Here is a 22,518-nt window from a genome sequence, read left to right on the forward strand (position 1 = left end):
ATTGTTACAGGAATCAAGAGCCAACATATCAGGATAGTTGGGCAGCCAGGCACTAGCATACTATGGCATATCAGGAATCAAGAGCCAGCATATCTACTCATATATACAATTACAAGCTGACCTATAACTATTGTTGCTTCCTTGTATCTACAAAAGGGAATTCACGGTCATTGCAGTTTGACATTGAGTCATTTGCAAAGGGTTGTAATTGTTTGTAATTGACAATCGTTAAATGTATTATGTTACAGGCTGATTTGTAATTATAAATTATAATACAGTTTTTTTTTAATGGAGCTTATTCTATTAAATGCATTATGTTACAATTCCTTAAATAAATTAGAATCAATGAAAATCTCAACATGTTAAAAAAATACAATCAATGAAAATCTGCACATGTAAGTACTAGGTTTGTAACATCAACATGTTCAAAAATAAATAAATAAAATTAAGCATCTATAAAGGGATAGTGAATGAAGGCTATAAATTAACTTCTACAACCATGTTACATAATTAATTAGTAGGTAGAGTCTTAGATCAAAGCTACTAGCCTACTACTTGACACACATAGAAGGTTGAGAAGCTGCTATAGTTGCCATTCTGCCTAGACTAGCTCAACATCACTATCATCAAAATCCTCCTCATTTATTGCATATAACATTTCATTGTTTGTTTAGTTTTCTTCATATTCACTATCAGCATCAAACTCACTATTCATGCCAAATTCAACATCATCTTCATTGCTTTGAATTTCAATATCACGATATGAACCACTGCCACTGACCGACACATGTTGGTAAAATGGTCGGCAACACCCAACCCAAGGGAAAATTTATATGGTTGTAGTAATGGCAAAATAACGTTGGCCAATAAGAAATAGCATGCAAAGGCTGGCATTATGTTTAAAATAAATGTATCCAAAATATATATCACATTGGCAGTTGGACTAATATTTTTGACCAATCATGTGATAACTAATGGGCGACCACCCTGAGCATTGGACTCAAATATGATAAATATCTGATGATGCGGTTGGACCCAAATATGATAAATACTCACCAAATGATGATTGACCTATTAGATGGGATTGCCAAAAGGTGAAGACTTTCCGCTAAAGTAATCCCTGATATAGAATCAAAACCTCTCTAAGTTTTTGGAAATCCAAGTACAAAATCCATACAATGTCCTCCCAAGGTCTACTAGGAATAGGCAAAGGTGAATATAAACCAAAATTCTAACTAGTTCCTTTTTCTACTTGACAAACTCCACAACTTCTCACAAATTTTTGAACATCCTTATACAGCTACAACCAATAGTATCTTTCAACAATCAACTTTAGTGTCTTATCAATCCCAAAATTTCCAACAAGTCCACCACTATGTTTCTCTTCAATGATGTTACTTCTCATAGATCCTCTAGGTATGCAAAGTTGAATTCCTTTAAACAATATTTCATCCTGAATGAAATTATCAATTAACTTATCTTGTTCAAAATAAATAATCAATCCACTTATCTTTTTCAACTATCAGATAGTACTTAAAAGTTATACTTAGTCTTACCAAAACCAAGTACTTCAACTTTATTTCTATCAGAAAAATCCTTATTCTATGCAAAGAATCAACAACTTTGTTTGATTGTACACTTCTATGTTTCAATACAAAGGTTAAATTTTTTGAATGCTTTACCCATTTCATATATCCATGATTCTATTTTTTTTGAGTTCCAATGTACTGCAAGGCCTTATGATATGTATACAAGACAAATTCTGTAGGCATCAAATATTGTCTTTGTTTATTAAAATATTTAATAATAACATATAATTCTTGATTATAAACCAAATATTTATTTCTAGCATCATTCAACTTATTGCTAAAGAAATCTACAGGTCTTCCTTATTGACTCAAAATAGCTCTAATTGTTTTCTTTATCAGGAGGATTTATGGCAGCCATTACAAGGAAAATCTAGGAAACTAAGCACTCTAATAGATGAGAATTGTGACATTTTGGATCAACAGACACTTGGAAGTATTCACTTATGCCTGTTACAATCAATGTCATTTAATATTACAAAAGATAAGACAACAAAAGAGTTGATGCAAACCTTACAAAAATTGTATGAATAGCCCTTTGCTTCTAAAAAGGTATTTCTCATGAAGTATTTATTTAATATGAATATGGAGGAAGGTGGATTTTTTGCTGATCATTTAAATGAGTTTAATATGGTTACTAGTTAATTATCTTATGTAAATGTAAATTTTGATGAAAAAATTAGGGATCTCTTGATTTTGTGTTATTTTCTTGAAAGATCAAATGGCTTGGTAATGGCTGTGAGTAATTTTATTTCTAGATTTAATCCCCATACATTTAATGATGTGATTGGTGTTAGTCTGAGAGAGGAAACTCATAGGAAAATGTTAGGTATATCTACATCAAGAAGTGTTTTGAATGCACAAAGAAAAGGTAGAATGAATGAGAGAGGAAAAAAGTTTGGAAATTATGGGAAATCAAGAGAAAATTTAAAGGAGAAGAGGTCTCAATCAGGAGGACCAAGAGATTGCTTATACTATGGAAAACTAGGGCACAAGAAGAAATATTGTTGGACTTGAAAGAACAACGAAGGAGAAAATCAAGATGGAAACAATGAGGCAAATGTGGTAAATAATAAATATGAAGAGGATGATTTTTTTCTTTCCTTAGAAAGTGTTGATGATTCATGGGTTTTAGATCTTAGGGCTTCATTTTATTCTAATTCCCATAGAGGTTATTTTCTTGATTATGTCCAAGGGAATTTTGGGCTTTTTCATTTTGGGAATAATGAACCTTGTTAGAATGTTGGAAAGGGAAAAATTAATATTAAGTTGTAGAATGGGAATCATTCGCTACTACAAGAGTTAAGGCATGTTCCAAGGCTGAGAAGGAATCTAATTTTAGTAGGGTAGCTAGATAATGAGGGTTGTATAGTTACTTACAATGATAAAATTTGGAAGGTTTCAAAAGCTTCCCTTATAGTATCAAAAGGTGTGAAAGTAGACACCGTGTATCTTTGTATAGGTCATATTGTTCCTTCTACTTTAATTATTTCAGAGAAAAATGAATGTTTAGGAACAATTTTACAAGGATTAAAATGTGTGAATATAGATTTTGTGAAAGTTGTGTGTATGGAAAACAAAAGAGAAATTAGAGCTTGCCCATGAAGATGTATAAGGACCATCTTAGGTATCTTCCCTTGGTGGATCTAATTATTATATTACATTTATTGATGATACAACTAGAAGAGTATGAGTTTATTTCTTCAAACAAAAATCTAATGTATTTGTAACTTCTAAGAAATGGAAATTCTTGGTTGAAAATGAGACTGGTAAAAGATTAAAATATCTCAAATCTGATAATGGCCATGAGTATTATAACAATGAATTTGAAGATTGTTATTCCACTAATGGTATTCATAGATAGAAAAACATGAGTTATTCTTTTTCTCAAAACCTTTGGTTGTGAAGCATTTGCACATATAGATTTTGAAAATAGAACCAAGCTAGAAGCTAAATTAAAAAAAATGTAATTTTTTTAATATGACATTGATGAATTTGGTTACAGTCTTTGGGATTTTGAAAATCCTAAATTGTAAGAAGCAGGCATGTCATATTCAATGAGAAAGTGTTGTACAAAGACTATTGTAACAACATGAGAAGAAAGAAAATGATTATGTAGTGTTTGATGATAGTCAAAAAGATTATGTTCCAATAGTTTTTCATGCTCTGCATAAACCACAAAAATGAATACCACACACCCCAATGAATGTTATATGGTCAACAAGTCTAAGTAGGCTTTCAAAATGATTTTGTCCCTCTTTGTATTCTATTTTATTTATATATGTTGGTGAACCTAAATATTATGATGAAGCTATGTAGGTGGATACAAAGATTCAATTGGAGTCAACAATGACAAAAGAAAAAAAAATCCTTATTTAAAAATAAGACTTGGAATTTATGCAATTTTTCTATAGGTAAAATGACTTTATAGAATAAATGAGTTTACAAGTTGAAAGAAGAGGATGGAGGTAGCAAAAGATTTAAAGTCAGGTAAGTTGTAAAAGGATTTATACAGAAAAAAGGCATTGATTTTGATTAGGTATTTTCTCTTGTTGTTAAAATGACTTCTATTTGCATTATTCTAAGTATTATGGCTACAAAAGATTTTCATTTGGAGTAGCTTGATGCTAAAACTACCTTTCTTCATGGTGATTTATATGAAGAAAAAAAATGGTATTGCCATAGGGATTTGAGGTCAAAGGTAAGGAGAATTTAGTGTACAAATTGAAAAAAATTTAAATGGCTTGAAGAAAGCACCTCGACAATGGTATCTTAAATTTGATAGTTTTATGAACGAGCATGGTTATACTAATTATCATTTTGACCATTGTATTTATGTTAAGAGGTTGGATTATAATAGCTACATGATTTTATGTTTATATGTTGATGATATTATTGTAGATGGGTCTAACATGGATCACATCAAGGATTTGAAACAACAGTTAGCATATTCATTTTCTATGAAGGATTTGGAGGTAGAAAAACAAATCCTTGGTATGAAATTTTGTAGAGATAGGATGAATAGAAAATTGATATTATCTTGGGCTGATTATATTGAGAAGGTGTTGTGACTTTTCTCTATGGAGAATGCCAAAACTTTCAGTACACCTTTGCCCAACCATTTGAAATTGAATAAGGAGATGTGTCCAAAGACACAAGAAGAGGAGGATAAGATGTCCAAGGTACCTTATACTTTATTTGTAGGGAACATAATATATACTAGGCCAAATATTGTACATGTAGTGGGAGTTGTTGGTAGGTATATGATTCATCCTAGTATTAAGCATTGGAATGCAATGAAATGGATTCTCATATATTTGAGAGGAACATCTAGTAAGTGTTTACATTTTGGGGGATCTACTACTAATTTACAAGGCTATAAAGACTTAGACTTGGTAAAAGATCTTAATACCAAATGGAGTACTATAGGTTATGTATTTACTATCAGTGGGGTAACAGTAAGCTAGGTTTCTTGGTTACAAAAGGTGAATGCTTTATCCACTATAGAAAAAGAGTATGTTTCTGCTACAAAGACATCTAAGGAAATAATATGGCTTCAATTCTTCTTGGAAGAATTTGGACACCCACGGAGAGATAATTATCTATATACAAAGAACCAAAGTGCCATTCATCTTGCCAAGAATTTTTCCTTGCATTTAAAGACAAAAAACATATAGTTATGATACCATTTCATTCGATATGTTTTGAATGATAGATGGTTAAAGATAGACATCATATATATAGATGATAATTTTGTAGATATCTTTACAAAGATAGTAGTGAAGGAGAAGTTGAAATCCTTTCTAGTTTTGGTTTGTCTTATAAACTAAATAGAACAAAGGAATAGTAAAGTTCAGGGTAGTTTGATCCAGTGGGAGCCTCATGGAGTAGCAATATTGCTACAAGATCAATCTCCAAGTAGGAGATTATTTTCTAGGGTGTAGCATGATCAATCTCCAAGTGGAAGATTTTTAGTTTGTGGTTACTATTAAAGAAGTACTATACACTCTCTACAATTCCTCCATGAGGTTATTTTATTGTCAATTTTTGGGCCGACATGTTGTAACTAATTATGACCCCAAATAAGAATTTTTTTTTGTAGAAATGGCTTGAGTTAGGGATTTTATGATGTATGATTACATTGTAGCTTCTTCTGGTGGTATTGAGTTTTAAGAGATTACAAATTATAATAACTAGATAATAATAATGTTGGAGTCATTTTTTGGTGGACATAGCCTATTGATTGAGTAAACCACACTAAATATTTGTGTCTTGTGTTCTTTTCCATGTTATTTATTGTTTTCTAGTTATTGGTTATATTTGCATGTAATTTTGGTTAATCTTAACATAAAGAAAGTGTAGGTAAATCTACAACCTTTTGTTTTAAAGTTTTGAAACTCTTATTTTCTCCTTGTGTCTATTGGAAATCCTTTTTATCTCCTCTCATAGTTTCTATCATAGCATTACATGCTGAACCAAAATTTGTGATAACATTTCTATAAAACCTGCCAACCCATAAAATGATCTAACTTCTCCAAAAATCATAGGTGTAGGCCAATCCTATATAGCTTTTAGCTTTTCATGATCCATCTTGAAACCTTCAGCTGAAATCACAAAACCAATATATAATAGTTCCTCTTTCATAAAAGAATAGTTCTTAAAGTTAATCAATAACCTTTCCTCTTTCAACCTATGTGACACTTGTCTGATATGCTCAATATGTTCCTCTTTTGTATTACTAAAAATCAATATGCTATTAAGGTATACAATCATAAATTTTTCTAAAAATCTCTTCAAAACTTCATTCATCAATCTCATGAATGTACTAGGTGCATCAATTAAACTGAAAAGCATAACCAACAATTAATACAAGCCTTCATTAGGATTAAAATCACTTTTCCATTCATCTCCTTCTCTAATTATGACATGATGATATCCACTTTTAAAATAAACCTTGGTAAAGCATGTAGCTCCACTCAAGCATTCCATAATGTCATCAATCCTAGGAAAAGGAAACATATACTTTACTATGATCTTATTTAAAGCTCTAGAATTTGTGCACATTCTCCATTATCCATTATTCTTAGGTTCCAATACAATAGGTACAACATAATGACTCCAAAATTCTCTTATAAACCCTCTCTCTAGAAATTCTTGCACTTGTCTATTCAATTCAACATTCTCTATAGGGGTTAGTCTATGAAATGCTTTGTTCAACAGGTTAGCTCTGGGTATCAAATCCATATAATGACAAATACTTCTCATAGGAGGAAATACCTTAGGTAAATTCTTAGAAACAATAGAAATTCATCTATCAAATCTCCTATCTTAGGTACATGTTCAAGTTCATCTTATTTTTCAGTCTTCCTACAAATCAAGGCAAGGCATAGGTTCTATTCCTTCATATCTTTAACAAATTGATTTCCATTTACCAAACAAAATCTTACTGTAATAGAATGTTTATCTTCAATTTCCTCAATCAAAGGTAATAAAGTTTTCTTCTTTTCATTTTCTCAAATAGTGTATTAATTCAATCTATCATCATATAATGCTTGTCTATCATATTGTGAAGGTCTACTGAATAAAATGTGACAACAACCCATAGCCATAATATCACACAAGACTTCATAATAGTAATTTCCAATTTGAATTTTACAAGAATTGTTCACTTACTAATAATTTTTTTTAATCCTAAATCCATGGAACATGATAAATTTTTGGATGTCTCAACCTTTGCAACTTCAACTTGTTTACTAGTTCCTCAAAAGCCAAATTGTATAAACTACCACTTTCAATGATCATTTGCAACACTTACCATCAATTTTACATTTGGTTTTAAATAAACTTATCGTCAAAATAGTATTGATATCTGATTGAAAATATCATATGGAAAGAGTATTTCTAAGAAGGAGATTGTTATGTGTTTCAATCATTGTTTTCTCATTGATGTCAAACCTGCTATTTGTTGGTAAGATAATTGCTTATATGTTTCAAGTACTATCACTTAGTTGATTGATGAGGAGGATTTGATCAAGAAGATGTAACAAAAGCACCTATAGAATAGGTTGAGTTATGATTATGTAATGAAGTACAAGGATAAATTAAGAACGTGATGAAATGATGTATTGATGATCTACTTAAGGTTACAAAATGGCTAGCTACACTTAGAAAGTTTAGAAGAATAAGTTAAACAAAGTTTATCTGCCAAGATTGACTGAGTGGATAGAAGGTACTAAGAAAAGTTAGTGTAGGCTAAGAAAAAAGTCAGTTGGAGCTGAGTGAAAGAAAATTCTAGTGGATGTCGAGAAAGATAATAAATCTTGAGTGAATGTTAGTTGATGTTGAGCACCAGTAGAATCTAGTTGATGCCAAGTGATTTTACAGTTGATGCCGAGTGATGTAGTTTGTGCCGAGCACCAAAAGATTGATAATGTTGAGTTTCTACATTATAAAAAAGATCAAAGATTTGCTAAATAGAATTTGACAAGTTTGTTTTCTTAGAACTTATGAACTAGGAGGAAGATAAGATTGATGAGCTGGTGGCACAAAATTTTATGTAAACTGTTTTAGAGAAAAATTCAAATGGATTTTAAGAGAAGTTTCTAAAGAAGGAAAGATATAGGGTAGATACATTGTATCCTACCTAATCCATCCAAAACCCTAATTTAGATTATGGATAATGAGTAGGAAAATATTCTAATTTGTTGTATATAAGAATGTTTGTTCATGAAGCAAAAGAGTAAGAGAGTTTGGTGTGAGAACCTAAGGAGGAGAAGGAATTAAGGGTTTTGGTTCATCAAGTGACCCAAGAGAAGTGTCTGCAATGACATACTAAGAAAGAAGGCTTAAGGAGATGAATGCTTGAAGGGTGAGAAAGCTGTAAGAGCTACATAGAATGAAAGTTGAGCAGAATATAGGATTGAACAAAGATCTGTAATCTGCAAGTGAAGTTGTAATTTGTATCAGATGAAAGCTCTGCTATTACTGTCTAACAATTGTATCAGTCTAGGGTAAATCATTTAGATTAAGGTTGACTTAATAGTCATTGGAAAATCCTTTAACAAGGTAGTATTCCAAGAAAATGGCCTAAAGTCCTCACTCACTTTTAATAGGGTTGGCCTTTCATAGGGCATCACTTTAGAAGAGTGAAAAGGAGTAGCATGTTATTGGTAGTTTTTCCCAAATTAGGTTTCCACATTAAATCATTGTGTCAAATGTGTTGATTAATGTGTTGTATTTCATGCTTTACATTTCTACAAGTTGATTTAATAGTAGCATATAAGTTTTAGTAGATACAGAATGAATGCATGCATGGGTAAGAATATTTTATGGGTTCACTGAATTGTGAAAATGGTTTTATTTGTATATTTGGACCTTGAATAAATGATTCACAACCCCCCCCCCCCCCCCCCCCCCCCTATTTTTTCTAAAAGAATTCCAACAATTGGTATCAAAGCCATTTTCTTAAGAGGACTAGTTTTAAGGTACTAGAAGCACAAAGATCAAGATGTCTAAAAGAGAAGTACCCAAGCTCAACAGAGATAACTTTCTTACATGGAAAAGTTTGATGACACTACACCTTGGAGGAATTAGAGATCATGTACAATCTTCCATTATAGTGGAGCATGTTGATCCAATAGGAGCCTTAACTATTGAAGATATGAAGAAAAAGAAAGAACACAATTAGGCGATGTTGGAGATTGCCTCTACCCTAAGCTATGTCAAATTTGATAATATTAAAGGTCTTGATAGTGCAAAGAAAATGTGGGATGACCTAGCCACCATCTATGGAGAAGACAAAAATGTTCAGAGAGCCAAGTCTGAGAGTCTTAGAGGTAAGTTTGATGACATGAGAATGGAGGAAGGTGAGAATATTGCTCAATATGTTGCTAGGATAAAAGAATTTTTTAGTGCAATAAAATGTGCTACTAGTAAATAGATGATGACAATGTGCTAAGTAAAGTTTTGAGGACATTACTGCTAGTTTATGCTATTAGAGTTTCTACAATCCAAGAGTTGAGATGAATACCAAGGAATAATCTAACCCTTGAAGGTCTAGTAGGTAGACCCACTACTTTTGAGCTATCTAATTTTGACAATTACAAACCAGAGAGTCTTGAATCAGCTAACAAAGCTAAATTGTTATTGAAGGATTCTGAGGAGGTAAAGTAGCAAAAGAAAATAAAGATAAAATATGGATCTAGTGACAGTAATACAAATGGGGAAGACATTGAACAATTGGAAGCACTACTGGAAAGAAGATTTCATAGAGGAAAAGACAAGTTCAAAGGTAATTTACCCATCATTTGTTTCAATTGCAATGAAGTTGGTCATATTGCTGCAAGATGTACATAGAAAAAGAACTATAAAGAAGGAAACAAGCACAAAAACAAAAGAGAAGATGATGGCAGAGACTATAGAGACAAAGGCAAGAAGTCATGCTACATTGTTGATGAACATGATGATGAAGTGGTATATGTTGCAATGAAGGATGTATCTAATGAGGATGCAACAACTACACTTGTGACTTGTGTGAACAAGAATGAAAAATGGATCATTGACAGTGGATGCTCACATCACATGACTGGAGGCAAAAGTAAGTTCGTTACCCTATGATGGAAATAGTGTAAGGTTTGGTAATGATGCACCATGTTTGATAAAAGGAAAACGGTCTATCAAACTTATAGACAAGGTTTCATGTGACAATGCTTACTATGTTGAAGGTTAAATTATAACTTGTTAAGCATGTCACAATTGAATAAACTGGGATGCAAAGTTGAATTTGAAAATAAAACTACCAAGATATATGACACAAATGGGAAACTAATTGGAAAAGGTGATAAAACTAGAAGTAATATGTTCTATCTAGATATAGAGGATGCTACTTGTCTTATTGCAAAATTTGATGATGTATGGCTTTGGCACAAGAGATTATGTCATGTTTATTTTGACAATTTTGTTAGTATCAGTAACATAAAAAGAGTTAGAGGTTTGCCTAATTTGAAGTAACTAATAATATAGTATGCAAACAATGTTAGCTAGGCAAAATGACAAAGTCAAGATTTAAGAGTAAAACTTATAGCTCTAAGGAAATACTAGAAAATGTTCATACTGACTTGTGTGGACCTATTGAACTGCAAAGCTATAGAGGAGATAGGTACATAATGGTATTTTTTGATGATTACTCTAGGATGATGACAGTCATGTTTCAAAATAAAAAATATGATGCTTACAAATGTTTAAGTGGTACTTGTCAAGAGTTGAAAAAGAAATAGGTAAAATTCTAGAATGCTTGAGTTCAAATGAGTTTGAGATGTTCTGTAATGATAAAGGAATCAAAAGACATACATCTACACCTAGGACCCCTCTACAAAATGGAATTGTTGAAAGAAGAAATAGGTCTATAATGGACTGTGCCAGAACACTTATGATGGAGACGAATGCTGCTCTAAACTATTGGAGAGAAGCTATAAGTACTATTGTATATACCTTGAGCCATGTGCAAGTCAAGAATGGTACACATTCAACACCTTTTGAATTATGGTATGGATTTCTACCTAATGTGAAATAATTTAAGGTATTTGGAACTAAATGTTATATTCTTAAAGATGTTAGGAGTGGAAAGTTTGATGCAAAAAGTGAAGAAGGTATATTTCTCGGATACTCCACAAGAAGCAAAGCCTATAAGTGTTTAAATACTAATGCTAACAAAATTTTGGAAAGTGAAAATGTGAATTTTGATGAATTTATAGAAGTACATGAGGCTAAACCTATAAAAGAACCAAAAGAATACAAATCATTTGTAGATGCCACAAATCAAGATGTAAACCAATAGCAAGTCTCAGTAACTGTCGAGTCACAACCTATGAATGTCGAGTTGCATTTAGGAACCAAGCTGCATTCAGATGTTGAGTTGCAAAATGAAGAAAATGCACATTCTGATTCTGAGCTTAGTACACATGCAAGAGATGTTGAAATACTTGACAGAGATATACACAGTGACTCTGAAGCTAAGAGACAAAATATAGTTACAAGAACTGAGCTAGGACTATCCAAATATGTCAAAAGATATCATCATGTAGATCAAATCATTGGACAAAAAGATGCAAGGCCAATGACAAGAAATAGATTGAGAAGTGAATCATGTTTGTTAAGTACGAAGGAACCTAAGACAATAAAAGATGCATTAGAAGATGATGACTGGTACAAGGCCATGGAAGAAGAAATTTAGTAGATAGAGAAGAACAAAACATAGAGTTTGGTCCCTAGACCAGAAGACCAGAAGACAAGAAACAAAACAAGATTAGTTTGCAAAGGTTATGCTGAAAAAGAAGGAATTGACTATGGTGAGACATTTTCCCCTATTGCAAGAATGGAAGAAGTGAGAATTATACTTGCCTATGCTGCATACAAAAGTTTCAAAGTTTATCAGATGGATGTTAAATCCACATTTTTGAATTGTATACTAGAAGAGGAAGTCTACATAGAATAACCAAAAGGTTTTTTTGATGAAAACAATAGGATCATGGTATGTAAACTGCACAAAGCCCTATATGGATTCAAGCAAGCACCAAGAGCATGGTGTGAAAGACTTCATACTTATCTTGTGAAGATTGGATTTGAAAGGACTAATGATAACAACAATCTATACATGAAGAAAAGCAAGGAAAAAGGTATATTGTTATCTAAAATATTTGTTGATGATATCATATTTGGAGGACAAGATGCTTTGTGTAAGGACTTTGCAAATCAGATGAAGCAATAATTTGAAATGTCCATGTTTGGAGATCAAATTCTTTGTGGGATTACAAGTATCTTAGATGAAGTATGGTATATGCATCACTCAATCAAAGTACATCAAAAAGATAATGAAGACATTTGGATTAGAGAATTCCAAACCAATAAGTACACCTATGGTGATAGGACTCAAGCTATCAAAGAATGATGATTCAACTGAGGTGAATCAAATGATGTATAGATCTATGATTGACAAATTGCAATATGTAGTACATAGTAGACCTAATATTGCATTAGCTGTAAGGATAGTTGTAAGATTCTCTGCAAATCCCAAAGAGAATCACTTGATGGCTATGAAGAGAATAATGAGATACTTGAAAGGAATATAAGAGTTTGGTTTATACTATAAGAAGAATGAAAAGTTTGAATTGAGAGCCTACACTGATGTCGATTGGGTTGGAAAAATTGATGACAAAAAGAGCTCCGGTGGAGGAGCATTCTTCCTAGGCAAAAGAATAGTTACATGGACTAGAAAGGAGTAGATTTGTACTTCCCAGTCTACTACTGAAGTAGAATATGTTGTTGCTGCTATCAACTACACAAAGATTGTCTAGAGCAAATAGCTACTCAAAGGAATGAGGGAAGAAATCATAGAACTAATGATACTTTATTGTGATAATACAAGTGCTATCAATATATCAAAGAATCTAGTAATTCATACAAAGACAAAGCACATTACAATCAAGTATCACTATATAAGAGAGTTAGTTCAAGACAAAGAGCTGAAGATGGAATATGTTAACACAAAAGAGAAAATTGTTGATATCTTCACAAAAGCATTACCTAAGGATTCTTACAAGTATCTAAGAGGTAGACTAGGGGTGATACCCCTATGAAAGGCTATGTAAGAGACAAAGGGATCTCCCTACATCAAACAAGTTGATGTTCATATAATATAAATTGATGCAGTGGATCTTACTCTAGGAACTGCCTAAAGTAATCATAGAGTTGAAAGCTTAGAATCAATCACAAGCAAGGTAATAGAGGGAGAAATTGAAGATCTTACAAATATGTCTTTGGCATTTTTGTCAAAGAGGGAGAAATTACTTTAAATTGATCAAGTGCAAAATGAATAGTGAAGAAAGTACAATGGAGAAAGTACAACATCAAAAGATCAAGAGAAAATTGGAGAGCTAAAAAGAAAGAAGGAGAAATAATAGAAACTAATCAAAAGATTAGACAAGGAGAAAGAAATCAGAGAGTTAGAAGGATCATTATTAGATGGAGATATTTTGCTGATCAATTCAGTATGAAAGAGAGGCATAAGAGGGAGTTATATTTTTTAACCTAATTAGAAGATGAAAGTTGCTAATAGAGGGAGAAATTTCAATACAAATTTTGTTTTTGGTATTGTCCTACTATTTAAACTTAGTTAGTTTGGTTGAACAAGATGTTCATCATTTGATTGACTTGGTTGATCAATTTGGTTTGCCATCAATGCCAAAGAGGGAGATTGTTGATATCTGATTGAAAAGATCATTTGAAAAGAGTATTGTTAAGAAGGAGATTGTTATGTGTTTCAATCATTATTTTTTCACTGATGTCAAACCTGCTATTTTCTAGTAAGACAATTGCTTATATGTTCCAAGTACTATCACTTAGTTGATTGATGAGGAGGATTTGATCAACAAGATGTAACAAAAGCACCTAGAGGAAAGGTTGAGTTATCATTATGTAATGAAGTACAAGGATTAGTTAAGACAATGATGACATGATATATTAATGATCTACTTAAGGTCACAAAATGGCTAGCTACACTTAGACAGTTTAGAAGAATAAGTTAAACAAAGTTTATCTACCAAGCTTGACCAAGTGGATAGTAGGTACTAAGAAAAGTTAGTGCAAGCTAAGAAAAAACTTAGTTGGAGCCGAGTGAAAGAAAATTCTAGTGGATATCGAGAAAGATAGTAGATGTTGAGTGAATTTTAGTTGATGCTGAGCACTAGTAAAATCTAGTTGATGCCGAGTGATTTTACAATTGATGCTGAGTGATGTAGTATGTACTAAGCATTAGAATATTGATAATGCTCAGCTACTACATTATGACAAAGATCAAAGATTTGCCAAATAAAAGTTGACAAGTTTGTTTTCTTGGAACTTGTGAACTAGGAGGAAGATAAGTTGATGAGATGGTGGCACAAAATTTTATGTAAACCTTTTTAGAGGTAAATTCAAATGGATATTAAGAGAAGTTTCTAGAGAAGACAAGATATGGGGTAGATACATTTTATCCTATGTAATTCATTCAAAACCCTAATTTAGATGATGGATAATGAGTGGGAAAATATTATAATTTCCTGTATATAGGAATGTCTAGTCAAAAAGGAAAAGAGTAAGAGAGTTTGGTATGAGAACCTAAGGAGGAGAAGGAATTAAGGGTTTTACTTCATCAAGTGACCCAAGAGAAGTGACTACAATGGCATACTAAGAAAGAAGGCTTAAGGAGATGAATGCTTGAAGAGTGAACAAGCTATCAGAACTACAAAGAATGAAAGCCAAGAAGAATTGAGGACTAAATAGAGATCTATAATCTGAAAATGTAGTTGTAAGTTGTATTAGATCAAAGATCTACTATTACTCTCTAAAAATTGTATCAGTCTAAGGTAAATCCTTTGGATTAAGGCTGACTTAACAATCATTGGAAATCCTTTAACAGGGTGTCATTCCAAGTGAATAACCTAAAGTCCTCTGACAAGGCTCACTTTTAATAGGGTTGGCATTTCATAGTGCATCACTTTAGAAGAGTGAAAAGGAGTAGCATGTTACTGGAGGTTATTCCCAAATTGGGTTTCCATGTTAAATCATTATTTCAAGTGTGTTGATGAATGTGTTGTGTTTCATGCTTTACATTTCTACAAGTTGATTTAATAGTAACATATAAGTTTTAGTAGATACAAAATGAATGCATGCATGGGTATGGATGTTTTATGGGTTCACTAAATTGTGAAAAAGGTTTTATTTGTATATCTGGACCTTAATAACTAATTCAATCTCCCTTTGAGTTATTCTAAAAGAATTCCAACAAATAGGTCCTTCATCTAAATTTTCATTCCACAAGACCCTTCTTCTCATTAGATTCTCACAATATTTAGGTTCATTAGGTATTTCAACAACTTCTTCACAAGCAAAGATATTTCTTCTACTTCCTCAAACCTTTTTACTAGTATTAGTACATTCAAAAGCTATATGTCCTTCTTCACCTCATTTATATCAAGCACCCTTAAACCAAGATCTTTCATCCATTTTACCATTATTATTATTCCTATACTAACTAGTATAGCTACCTCTACTATAATTACCTCTCTTTCTACTATTGTCATTTTTCCTATTAGATTTTACTTTCTCTTGTACTTCATATCTATTACTTTCTCTAAAGATTTTTCTGCTATTTCTCTGAAATATTCTACATCTTCCTCTCTATATTTGATCATGTTTCTTTACTAATCTTTCTTCATCCTTTAGAGCACATTGATATGTTTCCTCTACACTATCTATCTTTACACAATTGATCTCATCTTGAATTGATGTCCACAAGTAATTCAAGTATCTAGGAACTTTCTCAACTTCATGATCCACATGTCCAGATCTAATATCTAATATGTAAAATTCCTTAGTAGATTCACCTAGTAATCAGTAGGAAAAAACTTCTTCATATTTCTAATCATGTTTTCCCATTTGTTGATCTTTTCTTTTACCCTTTTCTATCTTTCAATTTGCAAATGATCCCACCAAAGTAAAGCATGACCCTTCAACTTTGTGGCTTCTATCTTAACCTTATTATTATCAAGAGTACCTTCATACTCAAAGTATTTATCCATCTTAGAGATCCAATCCAATATAGAATTTGTCACAAGTCTTTTATCATATCAAGAAACTTGAATAGTAGGTTTAGAATTCACCTTATAAAAAACTCTCAAAAGCATTTCCTCATCTTTCTAAACCTCAAGTTTAGGGTTACGATTATATGTTACCTCTTTTTCATCATTAACATCTTTAAGATGTACACCTCTTTTCCATGTTGTCTCAATAGCTTCAAGTCTCACTGCAATTTATCTCAACATGTCCATAATAGTATTATCAATATTCCCTCTACCATAAACTATCTTGACAATAGTTCTTGCAAGATCATAAACTTCTACCAATTATAGGTCAGATTTGAGATATGCCACCCTACAACCAAATTCAACAAGGTTCTTCATGATACAAGCCTCAAGAAAGAACTCTCTCTGATACCACTTGACATAGGGACAAGGAGAGAGTGTGAAACATGTGGAACAAAGTTATCTTAAAACCTTCCAATATCTCCTAGTTAAAGTCACACACATAAGCTTTATACATAGTTCAAATAATCAACAAAGAAAACAAGGCTAGATGTAACATATTATTAAGTGCAATTATTTAACTTTGCATACTAAATAACATGCCCGAGTGTGAGGCCTTATATAGAATCAAGAATCACAATTTTGAGTCCCAACTCACATCTTCTATCTTATATTCCACCAATAATTCAACTTTCCTACATCTAACCAAGCTTCTTTTATAGCTAGCTAAGCCACAAGTTGGCTAGTCAGGCATTCAATTTGAATATAGGTCTAGTCTTGGAAGAGTAAACCAAAACCCAAGTGAAAGAAAACTCTAAACCATGCACACATAGAGATATGTTCACATGTGTGTTAGGAGTTGTTTCCCAACTACGTAATATGCCACAAAAAATTGGAAATTTTGCAAATCAAAATAAAATGCATCAGTGGATGAAATAGAAGGAAAATAGGGACCACAAATAATGACATAGAACTTGAGAAATTTTAAACTTTAGAACTTACACACTTAGGAAAAGGATCTAGAATAGGTCATAGACATGATATCAACTATGTACAAAGAGAAACTAAAAGTGGTTGCTTTGTGAATAATAGATTGGTATAGAAAAAAAGAATTATTTTTGGTTGATGTAAAATTGCTTAAGACCTTGGCTGCTCCTACACCAATTTTACAGTGCAACAAGTGTTTGGAGGCATTTCAACATATTTTTGCATACCAAAAATTTTTCTGACCATTGAAAATGAATTTTTTTCCATTACTAATTTTGTATAGCCACCAGTTATTTTTATCATTTTTGATATGTTTTTTTTGACATTAAGGTCAAACCATTTGTCTATTTGTATATTTCTACTGAGCTCTACAATTGTTACCAAGATTAACATACTACTAGTAGTGAAAACCAAGTGTTTCAATTACTACCAAGCCAATCAATTTGATTGCAATTCATGTCCAGCTTCATATGTAGAAAGAAGAGTCTCCTAAGCTTTACAGTGTCTACCAAGAATTTGAGATAGGATATAGTGTTAGTTGAGATCTGTAGTGCCTATCAAGCTAACAATGTTAATGAAGTGAATAAAGTAGTGTTGACCAAGAATCTCAGTTTCAACCGAGTCTATTGAGCTCTTTAGTATTTTTCAAGTCATCCAATGCTAACCAAATTCCTATTACCTGAAATAATCAGCATGGACTAAGCATCAATGTCAATCAAACACCAAAGTTTTCTAAGCATTGCAAGTTTTGCTAAGTGTTAGAACATCAGCCGAGTGGTCTTTAGAATTTGAGTTACAATAGTGAGCTGAGTTTGTGAAGATTGTTTGAATTTGGTATTATAGTTGACTCCTAAAGAAAATCTATTGGACTGGTATATATATGTAATATATCTTTTCATATCCAATGAAATATAACATGGAAGTGAATCAAACAAGCATTATGAGTGCAAATTAAGAAGGCTACAAGAAGTATAAGGAAAAGAAGAGTCTTATCTATCATAGTTAGGTGATCATTGTATTTCAAAGGAATCTCATTTTGCAAACTAAGTTGTAGATTAGAGATTAGCCACTGATTCATCTTAATAGGTGAATCAACCAAATCCTCTAGCTAGGTGGACTTAATAGTCTTTTCCAAATCTCCTAACAGAGTATACTTCATTGTATGTAGTAAATCATTTCACAAGGTGGGCCTAATAGTCGTTATTGCTCCTAACAAGGTATAGCATCAGAAGTGATCAATTGTAAGCTTTAATATGCTAACTTTATACTATAGTAATAAAGCTTGTGGGTATCATCCCCAACCTAGTTTTACTTTCTATTTGGAAGGTTTATGGGTTACCAAATATTATGTCAAGTGTTATGAATGTTTATTGCTTTTAGTATTTCATGCATGCAATTAGATTAGATTACATGATGAATGTTTAATTGGTGAATTGAAGTATAAGATTTATTGGTTCCTAATTCAACCACCCCCCTCTTAGTCATCCAATCTATAATACATTTCCAAAAATTGGTATCAAAGCATTCATTCTCACATCAGAAGTTTAGTAGCTTGAGAAAAGATCATAGACAATGGAAGTCTATAGACTAGAAAAGCTATTGAAAATGAAAAGTTGAATCTGCAATTAGCCATGGACAAATTCAAGAGAATGAAGGAGAAGCTCTCTAAATCCCTAAAAAGAAGAAAAAGATCTTATAGCACAAATTAATGACAATCTCTACATTGAAGAAAGAATTGAAGATAGTTGTCAAGAAAGAAGTTTAGATAAAGCTAATACATCATTCATAGATTTACTTGGAAATAATCTTACAATTCAAGAAGAAAATCAAAAAGTTGAAAAGAGAATAAGAAATTCAATTAGTCAGAATGTGTGAAGTCATGGAATAAAAGGATAAAGCCAAAGAAGAAATAGAAGAAAAGGACAATGAAATTAATCAACTATCTCTTTGACAAATAGATCTGATTGATCAATTCAATGATGCAAATCAAGAGCTTATCAACTTGAGGACAAAGAATGAAAGATTGTAGAATTACCTTAGAATAGAGAAGAAAACCAATGAGAGGATGATGAAATCTCATGAAAGCATGAATCAATTCAATAAACAAACTCAATTTATACACAAAGGAAAAGTTGGATTAGGATACATAGAAGAAGGTGAATCATCTCATCAAGGAGCTCAAAAGAATAAAAGGCCTACTTGTAATTACTATGAAAAGATATGAAACACATCAAACAAGTGTTGAAGCAATGGAAAATCAAAGATAAGTGGAAAGTATTATAGTTGCAACAAACTAGGACATAGAGAAACATAATGCACAGAGAAACCTAAGTTTGAAAGAAAATGTCTCAATTGCAACAAAAAAGGGCACAAATCTTTAGAATGCAAGACCAAGAAATGGAACTGAGTAGAATAAATTGTGAAAGTTATATTTGGTTGGAATTACAACACATGGTGTAGATGTCACTACTTTGGTGAGTTTGGGCACATTGGAGAAAATTGCATAAAAAATCACACAAGGAAGAGAGACACTATAAAGAGATGCTTTGTATGTACAAAACTTAGACACCTTGCCAAGAACTTTATGAATTGAGGAAGAGCTAAAGATGAAAAGAAAGCAAAGGATGACAATATTAGAAGTCAGATGAGGTAGCAATGGGTAAGAAAATATCATAAGGATACAAATAAGAGTAATGAAAGTGATGACACCCAATTCAATGAGTTGCATGGCTCAACCATTTTAAACTAGTTATTGTGGAGATTACTAGAATTATGATTCAAAAGAAGTTATCTCACATTAGTTCTAGTCAGCAAGCAAAAGATCTATATCAATATTTCAAATGCACAAGGATCACTGAGTTGGAATGATAGATGATGTCTTAGATCTTATCAAGCATGGTCGGGTTGCAAGACCTAAACAAGCTTGGATGTAGATGGTGAGATCAAAGTTTATGCCAAGTTGAAGACTCTATCGAGTTTGAAGTTCTTACTGAGTTGAAGGTATCTTTCAATCAATAAAGACTTAGTCGAGTTGGATAGCTTGTCACTGAGCTAACTATAGTATGATGCATTAAAGAAAACTTGAAGACAAAATTTTGTTAAAAAGTAGAAATTGAAGCTTACTATTTCACCATCATTTCTAGAGAAAATAGAGTGAAAAGTATTCCAGAACCCCCAAGTGATTTAGAGAAATCTTGTCAAAATTCTTTTCAACATTTGAAGTTTCACCAAGAAGAGTGACATCTTCTAGTAGAAAAGTTAAGAAAGGTTCAAAGATGTTAGTTTGAGGAGTCGATTATAAAGCTCTAACATTCAAACTGAGTTTGATGATTGTTGATGAACTTGACCAGATTGGAGCACAATCCCATATTCCTCCCAAGGTACTTTTAATTCATGATTATCAATCATATTATCACTATTCAATTCAAGAGCTAGGAACCCTAGAAATAACCAGGCATACAATGAGTTGTGTGTGGATGAGACCTTGAACCAAAGCACAAGCATTTGGAGATGAAAGGATTAATGCATATCCTACATAGGCCAAGATATTTCCAAAGGAAATGAATTAGGTTAATCCTCAACCAAGTTTACAACATGCATTTTTGGTTGGGTCAACCTATTAGATCACTAAAAAGATGATTCATGGAATCACAAGGTTGCCAATTTTGAACAAGGTGAAGACCACCAAAACCCTAGGTCAAGTAGAATTGGCTAAAAGGACTCTTGTTGAGTGGGATTGAAAAGGCATGAAGATAAATGGACTCACAAATATGGAGTCAAATTTGGCATCCATGCCATTTCCCACAAGATATACATCTTGAGTAGACTAAAAAATGTTCTATGTGAAGCTATTGACCTAGCATTCATACTTGTGAAGAATAACTTATCTTTTGACCTTATTGAGCTTCAACTCAATTAGCTAAGCAAGAATATGGAAAACATTCAGTCATCAAAGAAAAATCCATGTAATTTTAGATATCTATTGAATTGTTTATTCTTTTATGTATAAAATTTCTTTCCTTCTAAAGGAAATATGATGTGGAAGAAGGATACACTAGTTTTGTATCAAATCAATGAATTCATAGCAAAGATGGGTGATAATTTTGAAAGAAATATGGAAGCCTACTTTGAAACTTTCAAAGAGAAAATGTAGGGTAGATATAGGATTCCAAAGAAACCTGTGGAAGATTATGAGCAAGATATTTTTTTTCTGGTGGATTGTGACATAATGCACATCCAAGTAGTAAGGCCAAGAGTAGCATGGGTTAAACCTCTTGGTTATGAGGTTAACATAGATGATACAAGAGACATAATTGAGTCTCTTATGAATGAAATAGTGGACCGCAAGGAACCATACTTTGGTACCTATGAGGAAGCAAGGCTAGGATCTCATTGGAGGTCAAGCTTCCTCAAGCTATGAAGAGAGGACATAAATAAGTGGAAAAGGTTTTGAAGGAAAGAAAGAAGTCTAACACTCCTCTTCTACTGATAGAATGTAAAGGAGATGACATTAAGGAAGGAGAATAGGTAGATGAAGCTAAAAAAGAAGAAGAATCTAAGGAGGAGGAACCACCCAAGAAGAAAGGGAAGATAATCATAACCAAACTTGGAAAGCCTCCCCTATTGTATTCTCAAGAAGGTCTGCAAAGTCCAGAAAGAAGTTGAAGTTAGATGATGATGAAGAAGAAGAAGATCAATAGGTAACATTCAAGAGATCAACTCTCAACTTTGAACAATGATTGAAAAGAATTTAAGATGGTGGAGGTATGCCTAATTTCAAATTTTTGAAATATGAATCAAGGACCAAGGTAGAGCATAAAAAATTAAAGAATCCCTAGCAGCTAAAATGGAAAAATGGAAGTACTTCCCAGTGGAACTAATAAAACAAGTTCCTAATATCCTACTAAAGAAAGTAACACATCATTGAGAGAATGCATTAAATATTGTTAGGGACATTAGAGAACAAGCTCTCAAACAATTTATGCCAAGTCTATCTGATAAGGAAGTGAAGGACTCATTGAAGGAGAATGAAACAAATCTAACCCCCATATTCAATGCATTCTTGATCCTATCAAAAGAAATTGAAGTAGTTGTGAAGTCTAAGATAATTGCATGGAAGAATATCTATAGTTTGCACAAGCCTAGTGAGGAAGTTATGCAAATAGGTGATGAAGTAAATATTGAGAAAGATGATGAGGAAATAAATGATGATGAAATTGATAATGTAGAAGAAGATGATGTAGAGAATGAAGAGGATCAAGAAGGAATAATAGGAGATCTTCATAAAATTTAGAGTATTGAAGACTCAAATCCTAAAAGATAGTAGT

This window comes from Cupressus sempervirens, chromosome 1 (assembly GCF_028749045.1).
Source record: "Cupressus sempervirens isolate cs-2001-9-10 chromosome 1, ASM2874904v1, whole genome shotgun sequence".
In the NCBI taxonomy this organism is placed as follows: Eukaryota; Viridiplantae; Streptophyta; class Pinopsida; order Cupressales; family Cupressaceae; genus Cupressus; species Cupressus sempervirens.